This window comes from Vipera berus (assembly GCF_964194415.1).
Source record: "Vipera berus genome assembly, chromosome: Z".
NCBI lineage: Eukaryota > Metazoa > Chordata > Lepidosauria > Squamata > Viperidae > Vipera > Vipera berus.
Window position 1 is genome coordinate 82,142,072 of NC_138205.1, and position 11,653 is coordinate 82,153,724.

An 11,653-nucleotide genomic window follows, 5' to 3' on the forward strand; every position below is an offset into this window, starting at 1 on the left:
AGGGAATTATGTGGAACAGGTAAGAGATGATCTGACATAGGGAGCAAACACCAAAGTTGTGATGAAGAGAGCACAGCAGAGGTTATACTTCTTGAGAATTCTCAGGAAGCATAATCTCTCAAAGGACCTGTTGTTGGCATTCTACCACTGTACCATAGAGAGCGTGTTAACCTATGGTCTGTGTGTGTGGTTTGGGAGTTGTACAGTCAGGGAAAAAACAATGCTGTCCAGGGTCGTAAAGACTGCGGAGAGAATAATTGGGTGTACTCTTCCTACTTTAGATCAAATCTATGCCTCCAGGTGTTATAAGAAAGCTGTGGAGATTGTGCAGGATTGCATGCATCCCAGAAATGATCTCTCTCAGCTTCTGCCTTCTAGAAGGAGGTGTAGGGTCATTAAGACCAGGACCAGCCGCCTGAGAAATACTTTTTATCCAAAAGCGGTTTTGGCTTTGAATGCATCAGAATGCAGTTTCTGAGAGAACTTCTGTATTTAGTTTTTAGAGTGTTAGAGTGTTTCTAGGGGTTAAATGTGTATATGTGGGGTGGGTGGTATGTTGATATGTATTTTGTTGTTTTTGTGGGGTTGATGTGGATTTTTCAATTTCATTGTTCTGTATGGGACAATGACAATAAAGATTATCATATCGTAAAAAATCATTTTTGGAAAGACATGTTTAGTTCCTGATTTTGGAATGTATTTAGAATAATGTCATAACAAGCATATGCTAGATTCAAAGCATTTTTATTCAACTATTTAGCCAAAAGGGTATCTTCAAAGAATAATTGAAATAATTACTAAAAAAATATTCTTATTAGCAGACTTAAAATCTAAAAGACAAAATTCAGAAAGAGTATTAAATAGTGATAAAAGGTTTATTTTTTCAATTACATTTTTCATTATTTAATGAGTCTCAAAGAATAAATACAGTGTACCATCCTCCCTCATCAAATTGAGTATTTCCATCAATCCCTGAATGAACAAAAGCTAAAATCTTTACATGTGCAAGATTGAATATCACATCTTTCTTGAACATTCACACACAACTTGAGATATCTAAAGTTAGACACCTAACTTTGTTTTACTTCATAGAGAATTGTTATTTTAATTCTATTTTAATAAAGTAGCTTTTCCTAGTTTATGTGCAATGAAGGATTTGCTCCTCAAAAATATTACATAACAACTTATAACGTCACTCAGATATGCCCTTTGTTTTGTATCCAAGCCCTGTGATGTGTTGCTTTTAGTAATACTTATGGAATTTTTTCAGCAACTATTCCAAGAATCAAATATAAGGACTTGCTGTTTTTGTAAGGATATTACTACGCTCCCTCAAACTATGTAATATAGCTTAAGGAATATTAAGAACCTAAATTTCTTCTAAAGGCCATTTAGAAAGCCTAATATTTGAGATTAGTCCCATAATTTTGTTTTTTGCTTCATGTTCTAACAATTAAAAAAAAAACATTACTTCCCACAGGGTCAGAATGGATAATAAATACAGCAGCATGGCCTTGTGAAAGAATGGATGTCCTCAATCGACATAATTTGCTATATGCTGTAGCATCGGAATTAATGACAAAAAAACGGTATGATGAAACGTTCGAAGTCTTAAAAAATCTCCCAGGTTTTCAGAATACTTGTGGTAAGTTGTTAATTACTTGTTACGTATTACTTAAAATAATAGACTTTAATTTGAATCTACATCATGGCAATTTTCATTACCCAGACGTGCTGTAATTTGGGAATGTATAAATAATGTAAAATCAGTGTTTATTAAGTGTTTTCAGTCACTTAATAAATCAGGTTTACTAATATAGGTAGCTCTACTTATTCATAGAGGTTCTGTGCCTTCTCTGCCACAGGACCTGACATTTGAAATGCCATGAGATCCAAATGGCCTGGATCCTTTTGGCCTTTTGGAAGGCTATGAAGATCATGTTTTTTCTAAGATGTTAAGGCAAGGATATTATAATGATCTATATGTCTATTAGTATTATGACCTATTCTTTTTTGAAATAATTTTTATTTTATTTTTTATTTATTTTAATTCCATTTATATCCCGCCCTTCTCCGAAGACTCAGGGCGGCTTACAAGCTTAGCAGTAGCCTTCATTCTATGTATATGCCTGCTTATTAGGGCTTTCACACACACCCCAAGCGGCATTATTACAAAGTCAGCTTAATTGCCCCCAACAATCTGGGTCCTCATTTTACCTACCTCGGAAGGATGGAAGGCTGAGTCAACCTTGAGCCTGGTGGGATGCGAACCTGCACTAATTGCAGGCAGCTGGTGTTACTTAAGGAGGCATTAGCCCACTGCTCCACCAAGGCTTAATTAAGAATTATTGAAAGTCAGTGCAAATTACAAAAAACACAAAAAAGGGAGTGTGAAAAAGAAAAGGGAAAGGGAAGGGAAAGAAAAAGAAGTAACTTTCTCTTCCATCCAAGCAGGTAAAAATAATTTTTAATAGATTTTCACTGTCTGAATATTTATTTATTTATTTATTTATTTTTGGGACTTATAATCTCTCCCCATAGCTCATTTCTTAAGTAAGGAAAATAAAATCAAAATGCTACATCAATCTTTGTCAGCAAAAGTCCAGTAAAGATAACTAGATAAGTTTTCTTCTTTTAACCATGATCGAATAAACCAATCTTATAAATCTTCCGATTTTTTTTAAAAAAAATATTAACCCTTTAAAAAGAGTTTCAAAAGTAATTTGCTGTTCATTTGTGTCTTAAAGTGAAAATCCTCCAGAACTTTTAACAGATCTGTCTTGTAGCCAAACTGTAACTAAAAATTATCTTTTTATTACTTCTAAAAAAGGCCCTCCAAATCTTAGCAAAGCTATTTTTTTTTATCAGAGAGAAAGGAATTATCCTGGTTTAATGTCTGTTCATCTCCTTTAGGGAATATGTCATCCATCATATCATTTGCATTAAATTTAAATTCATTCAAATTAATGTTATAAACATCAATTGCAGCTCATTCTTATTTTACAAGTTCATTAGAATATGCTGTGTCAGTTTTATCAATTTTTTAATACAAAAGCTTAGCTGAAAAGTATCAAAAGTTTGCACTATGGATTTCTGTTTTCTTTATCCTCTGGCTCTCCATTTTGTCCATAAGAATGTATCTTCTTAATAATTTACAGTTACAATTCCAAATCTCCCTATATAAACACCCTTTTTGCATAGCTTAAAATGTCATATACATTTCTTAAAATTAAATTGCTAAGCACATTGGTTTGTGCTTAAATTGTACACCGCCCTGAGTCTTCGGAGAAGGGCGGGATATAAATGGGATTAAAATAAAAAAAAAATAAATTTATACAATTTACAATAAAATCTTACCAACCTGAAGTGCCTTAATCTCTGATTAAGTTTGAGCTTGATTTAAATCCTAACTCTCAGATATTCCAATCAGAAATCAACCATAAAAATGACAGTTTCCAGTCTACTCATGAGGAATAGCTGTGCAGAGTTGTATGGATAATCTCAGTGATATCTCCTTTGTTCAGTTAGGTTATGCTGAATCAAATCCATCATTTAGGAGTGATTCCTCTTGCAAAACTGCCTTGCTAGCTAGCAAAAAACTAGCAATATGTTCACTTGCCATGCCGATTACAGGAAGTTGGTATTATGACTTGTTTTGAGAAACCTTAGCTATAGTGTGATAATGATGATTGTATTTTGTACTATTTTATTTTGATTTTTTTATTAATATAGTTTGTGTGCATTGTTTTTAACTGCCCAGTTTTACTAGTTTAAGATGGATGGCCAGATAAATTTAGATAACAATTACCCTGAATGAGATCTTGAAATTTTAAAAAATGCATCTGCATGCATAAAAGCTCATGTGCCATTTTTGTGTGCATAAGATAACTGATAACAAAATATAATATATAGATTTTTTAGAAATAGTAAATAGTAAAAAATTAGATCTATAGAAAATGGGGATCACTTACACATAAAATTGTATCTTTGTTTTACTTCTAGTGTTTCCTCTGGATATCTTATTTTACTAACATAAGCTTGGCAACACTTCTTCCTTCAGTAAGAGGAAACTGTTGTTTAGTTCATATGAACTATTTTGTTTTGTTTGTATTCTATGTTCTGGGGATCCTTTAAGGAAATTAATTTATTTTCTTAAATAATTAAGAAATCTGGAATTTTTAAGCCCTTTTTACAGTTTACAGTTATTCATAAAAGTTATATTTTCATAAAATGTATTTTCAATAGTATTACACAAATCTATAGTACGTTGGTCATCCTCGGTCAATATTTACTTATCAAAAAGGATAAACAATGGCTATAGTGAGTAAAAAAAGCAGTAGGAGCAGGAGTGATTTCCAGCTTCTTGCTGGCTTACATTTTGACTTTGTTTGTGAGAAGCTGGCAGGGAGCATCAGAATTCATGATCACCTGGCAGTAGTGCTGTGATGATGAACTTTTCCAGTACAACAAGTCTGAATATCCTTGAAATTTAAATTTCACTTGAGTAATTGGTCCCAGATTTTGAATACATTCTTTAAATTAGGCTATTTCAGGTATCTTGGTTCAAAAATTGTTGCCCTGTGATGCGCTGTTTTGGCTAATTGAAGGATACAGACTGACAGGAGAGATTTAGTACTTTATATATGATTTACTATAGCCCTTTTATTTGACTTCTTAATATAAGACATATGTAACAATTTTGCAATGTGCCCAGCTCTTAAAATTTAATGAAATTGAATGAAATTGAAGGAGAAAAAATAACTTTCTTAATTGTTCTTATATAAAAATAGGAAAAATGTTTTCATAGATGAAGGATATTCTTAAATTTTCTCTTACAGACTCTTTGGATGTATCCCAGTATGGCCTTTTGTTTAATAAACTGCTAAGTGCTTGTTCAGAAAGCAGAAACATTGAAATATCATCTACTGTAGTAGAATTCATACTTGCAAGAAATATTCCTATTGAATTTAATTTACTTCGAGCATTAATCACAGCACTAGGAAGAAGTTGTTTGTGGCTTAAGGCCAGGAAACATTATAAAAGTAAGCTTTCTTAAAGATGCATCGTTTTTTTATGTTGGACCAACTTCATATGGAAATGTTTATGCTAAAAAAATTATGATGATTACATTAATATTGAATACCGTCCAGAGTAATTTTGGAGACATGTACTCACATGTCATTTTAAATTTATGAAACAACTGATTACACAAAATCTTGTAGTCTGAGGAGCAAATAGTAAAATTATTTGAGATTATTAAAAGCATTGTGTAAGACATGTCCAAAGTAACCATTCTGTGCATGGAATAGAATTTTTTTGATGCTTCATGCCCAAATTAAAACATGTTTTGGTCTGTTTCTGGGAAGAATGGATTCTTTTATTCTAAATACCTACTAAAACACATTTGTTCTGGGGCTGGAATTGTTTGAACACAGTAAAGAGCAGTAAAACCAAGGCTGGGAGTTTCTTGGAGACCACATGTATAGACAATGGTCGCACTAAAGCATGGCACAGAGAAGGTCTGGTAGCAAGCAGGCAGGTCAGCATGCTAACCCTACATGCAGGCAGCATACAGTAGTAATAATCTACCTGCCCTGTAAAATTACTTGGGGATTCTTCTAAAGCAACCATTACTTTCCAGGTTGTATTTATAATGAACTACAGTCAATCTGAAACAATTCAACAAAATGTCTAGAACATGATAGCTTGAGCTCATAGCAAAACATATTTCTACCAATAATTATTAACATTTAGATCTTGTCTGTCTGTTATGATTCAAAATATGATATATATATTTTCAGGTAGATCCTTTTTCAATTTCACACATTGGGTTATTTTAGAAGAGATTTAAGGCAAAAAAAATACTTAGGCAATATAACTTTGCTTCTTTTTAGAAAGGAAAAATCCCTAGGCAAGTCCTAGATTGTTTAAGAATTAGTAGAAGAATGTTAAAGTTGGTTTGCAGCTTCTTAGTTTACTGGCATATCTAAAATGTTTTTGAGCATTCTAAATAAGCTATGAAGATTGCTGATTCTTCTTTTCTTTTCCACTTACCAAAATATCCAAAGGGATTAACAGTACAAAAATGGAGAAAATTCAGAGCTGTCTATATATTGTAGTAACCTTAAAATTTGTAATAAGCTACAGAAACCAGAGATACATGTTTTGCTAATGTTAAACCTTCTCATTTATTTCTTGTCATTTTTAGATGCTTTAGCATTGGGTTGCTATCCATCACCTGAGGGAAATCTTTATCGTAAACTTCTACTGATTCCTTCTTATATGAGTGAAGTTGAAATGCTATTAGCAATTGAAATTTTTTTGGTTTCAAATGCCAGTAGTATTCAGAGTCCTGGGGCTTCCAGTCAAATACTTCAAATAGTATTAAAAAGGTTGGTATATATTCAAAAAGCATGTCTAAACTGGTGAAAAGGTTGTTCATGTATTGATTTATCCCCTGCAAAAGATGTATTATTATTTATTTAGATATTTATTTGACAATAAAACTAACATAAACTCTGCTGACACTTCCAGTCATAGAAATGAAATGTTGCTAGTGAAAGTCTTCCAGAACAATAGAATGCTAATCATAACTCTTGTTATTTATTTATTTTTTCCAGATGTGAAGGTAACAATATTCGAAACAATGAAGAATATCAGAATGCTACAGAAAGACTGTTTCAGGCTGCTCAGATATCTAATCCAAAGCTTTTCATAAAGCATTTGACTATCAATGTTAATAAGGACAAAATTTATGGTTTGGAGCATGTGTCCGTACTTAAATGGTTGAAAGAGAATATGAAATGGGCAGGAAAAGCCTGGCTTTTTTAGTCAAGACTTTGGTTACAGTAATCATTGCTTAAAATAAATCAATAAAGGTTGTTTCTGTTGTGTTCAGACTCTTAATAATTCAGTTTTTCTGTTTCTAACATGAAAAAAATAATTTAGAATATGGGTTTCTAGGCATGGTCATTCAGAAGGACCAGTTTGTGATCATTTACTTTTTTTCTGCATCAAAATATGCTCACAGTTCAGGGTTAGAATTAGAGGTTTCATAATCTTTACTGTCTTTCAAAAACAAGGCTGTTGCCGTGCAAATAGTTTACAGTTCTGAGGACAGTGTATAATAAAATTTTATAGTTTGGGACATATAAATGGTTGACTTTTTTAGTCAATAAAGACTTTCATTACAATAATTGTTTAAAATGAATCAATAAAGGTTGTTTGTATTATGCTCAGACTCTTACTTTGTTCAATATTAGTTTCTAACAAAAGAAAATAGAGAAATTTGCTTTCTAATGTGATCATATAGAAGAATCAGTCTTTTTTATAAAAGATATAATGATATAAAACCATATATCATAATACCATTTATTTTTCTGGTTCACACAAAAAGCCGAAAAGGGTCTTCCAGTCAGCGTTTAAAATTCACTCGATGTCTTCTGTAATCAAAGCTATCATTTTTGCAGTCTCAGCCACCTTCATCTTTACTATCTATTCTTCCATTGTAGTGAATGTCAATTTTTTCCACCACCTGTATATATAAGCACTGCTGTTATGATACAAAAGAGCAAAGTCCAAGATTTTTTTTCTGTTTGTCCATCAGTTCCAAAAAACATCTCTGATGCCAGTCATTAATCTTTAAAATCTTCTAAATGTAATTGAATCTAAAACTGGCTTTTTACATGCCCATATAAAAGGTCCCTCGTGTTTTATATTTCCAACATAAATTTGAAGTATCTTTATATATTTTAGACAATTTTTCTGGTGATGAATACTAACAGTACATCATTTTATAAAAGTTCTCTAAGGTTACAATGTAAATTTTAATCCTTTCATCCACATATTATCAAATTGTTCCACTTGTATATTATAATCAACATTTAGCCCATTTTATCATACATTCTTTCACTTGTTCTTCCATTTCAAATTTTAGTAAGTTTATAGTTTTTAGCAGTAATATATTCTTAATTTGTACACAATTCTGTTTCAAATTCTGTAATACAGAGTTCAACTAAATCCTTTACTTAAAATTTCTCATAATTGTACATAAAACCATTGAAATCTCCATGGAAAAATTCCAAAATATCACCACAACTTAACTATTTATGTTTAGGTATCTTTATGTTTCTAGTGACAAGAAGGGCCAGTTCTTCATGAAAATATTTCCTATATTAAAATATTTTTCTAATTTAGGTTTAAAACTTGAGGTTTCATTATCTGAAAAGAAGGCTATTGTGAGAAACTGATTTTATAGCTCAGCATAATATATAATCCACTATTCAAACTAAATGAGGTAGGTTTTAAAAGGAACTAAACATAAGCAGAAGCTTCAAAGCAATGAAATCATTAAATAAAAGATAGTCTTGAGTTGAGCTCAGCTTCTAGTTACAGACATGTCTGTAGGTTTGCAACAGTAAAGGAGTAGTTTCCTTCTGCTTTATTTCCCTGTTGAATCTGCTTCTCAGGCTAGCCTATTCTAGTGTTGGCTAGTGGTATGCCATGTCTAGATCAAGCCTATTTACTAATCTAATGTCATACAAGATTAGGTAGGTAGGTCGTACCATTAGTACCATTTAGTACCATTAAATCTACTTGATACAGCATGATCAAAGTGGGCTAGAAGGCTTGATAGCATTAAAAGGTCTCTTGAGTGTTCAGTTGATTTTTCCTAAAGAATATTTCATAATGAGAAGATGTCTAATATTAAATGTAGGGAGTAATCATCATTTTAGCCACATCTACTGCAGGATAGACCCTCTTCTGCATGTTTCCAACCACTACGGTTCTGAGCCTTTCTTTCGCCTATTGGGCCCACAATATTTGGTGATGTCATTGATCTTATTTTAGGTCTCTCGTAGATGCTTTTTATCAGGTGGGATCCATTCTATAGCTGCCTTGGTCCACCTGCCATCAGTTCCTGCTATGTGACTAGTCCATTTCCATTTCAATTCTTTTACTCTCTTGATATCATATACTTTTGTTTGTTTTCTAATCTATGTGCATGTCTTTCTACCTTGTCTTGTAATGCCAAGCATGTATGGCTCTTTGCACCACTCGTACCTTTGGATCGATTGTGAGGTTAGCGTCCATGTTTCACTGGCATATGTTAGAGCAGGTAGTACACACTGAAAACTTTTCAGGCATAGGAGTAGGTTGTTCTTGAAAATTATGCTTAGCTTGCTGAATGCCTGCCAACCACATTTATCTTGCTGTTCAATTTCCTTTATTGTATCACCTTCCACTGAGATCCATAGGCCAAGGTATGCATGTTGTGGTCTATTACATCTAGTACGGTACTTTTCCAGATATACATTTTTTTTTCTTTGGTGAATTTATTAAACAACCTGGCTCTTTTGGGGGTTTATTTTTGGGTTTATTTTTAAGTCAGGTGGTTTTCCTGCTTTGTGCAGCTCTTGTTTGTGTCTTTGTAGCTCTTCTGATCTTGTGAGGAGAACATCATCTGCAAATCTAAAATGATTTAAATAGACGCCATTTATTTTTATTCCATCTTTTTCCTAGTCTAGTTTGTGAACTACTTCAAGGTAGGCTAAGAAAAGGATAGGTGATATTGCATCACTTTGTTACACACCTCGTTCTATGTTGATTTTCACTTTAAGATCACTAAGGCAAATTGTTGCCATTGTTTTTGCATATATTGATTGTAGTAAGTTTAAGCAGTGTCTACGCCTTAGTCATTAATGTTCTCATTCTTTTTGCTATTGGTGAAAACCTTGCAGATGACTAAAAGAAGGCTTATTGGGCGATAATTTTTTAGATCATCTTGGGCACCTTCCTTGTGTATAAGAATCACTTCATCATTTTTCCATGTATTGGGTATTTTTTCTTCTCTGAGGCATCTTAAGTATAGTTTTGCTAGTATCGTGTGTAAACTGTGACCACCAGCTTTCAGCATTTCAACATAGTCATTTCCAGAAGCTTTACCATTTTTCAGTGATTTGATACTCCCTCCTCTAGAATAGCTGGCATTTTCACTTTCATGGTGTTGTTACTTTTGAGTGATCTTGATATTTATATAGCTCTGAATAAAATTTTCCAATTATTTCTAACATTTCCTGTCTTGTTCTATGTACAGAGCCATCTTCATGTTTTAATGCAAAAACCTTTCTTCTATTTATAAGCTTGCATTTGCTCTATAAATCCATTTGTTTTCTTTGCCTTTTTCACAAGCTTCATGTTAAACTGACACATTTCTTCTTGGATATGTTTTCTTATGGTCTTGCAAAGTTCAAGGTACTCCAGTTTATTAGTGAAACTTCCAACATTCTTCATTGTCTGTTTTTCATTAAATCAATAGTTACACCAGATTTTTGACGGTATAAAGTGTTTTTCCGTTGGTGCTATAGATGTAGCAGATTCAGGGATGTTTTTGACTATTTGTTCATTTTGGTCCATAATATTCCTCTCTTCTAACTCTTGCAATAGAGCAAAGCGATTTCATAGATTAATCTCAAAATCGTTCTCCTTGAACAGCTTATCACTCTTCATTTTTGTTTTTTGTTTTTGTGACACCTTTATCATATAGGGAGTTAAATATTCCTCAGGAAAGAATATTTAAGAAGAGATACTCCTTCAGATACTCAGTTTGAAACACCTTTTGGGTTAACACCAGCTGATTATACCACACTCATAAAGCCTAGTTTGAATCAGTACCCAAGCATTGTCTTGTTCAAATTTGAGGTTTGAAGGCATGGACAACTATTATGTGTGCATGTTAATTCTGTAATTATTCTTTAACACACAACTCTTATTTTCAGGACCATGAATTATTTCATTATTATAAGAGATGTGAAGCAAATCTAAATATCAAAGAAATGAGCAAACACAATATATACAAAAGGCCAATACATTACAATTTAGTCCTTAACTAATTCAACAATAAATTTACTGTTATATATTTGAATGTCATAAGGGACGCGGTGGCTCAGTGGGTTAGGACGCTGAACTTGTCGATCGGAAGGTCGGCAGTTTGGCAGGTCGAATCCCGAGTGCCGCATAACAGAGTGAGCGCCTGTTACTCGTCCCAGCTTCTGCCCACCTAGCAGTTCGAAAGCACGTAAAAATGCAAGTAGACAAATAGGGACCACTACGGTGGGAAGGTAACAGCGTTCCGTGCGCCTTTGGCGTCTAGTCATGCCGGCCACATGACCACGGAGACGTCCTCGGATAAGCGCTGGCTCTTCGGCTTTGAAACGGAGATGAGCACCGGCCCCTAGAGTCGGAAACGACTAGCACGCATGTGCGGGGGAACCTTTACCTTTACCTTATTTGAATGTCACAATAGCACCTGGCCAAACAATTGGTCAGATCTTGTTACTTGTTTAATAGAAGACCATCAAGAAATCTGAAGATTATAGATTAAATTGGGAAGTAAAACTTGTAGGAATGCAAAAGGGTCTCTCTCTCTCTTTCTCTCTCTCTCTCAAACAGACACACAGACACACACAGAGACATTTAGGACAGCTGTGTTAGACTATAGTGGCCAAAAATCAAGGTTCTGGTACTATTTTTTCAGATTAAATATTTTATTAAAAGGCCTCAACTGCATCCCAAACTACATTTTCTCCATCACATTTGACAAAATAAAATTCAGCTCAGGAAATCTGATGCCTTTAGATTTCTGATGTGTCCT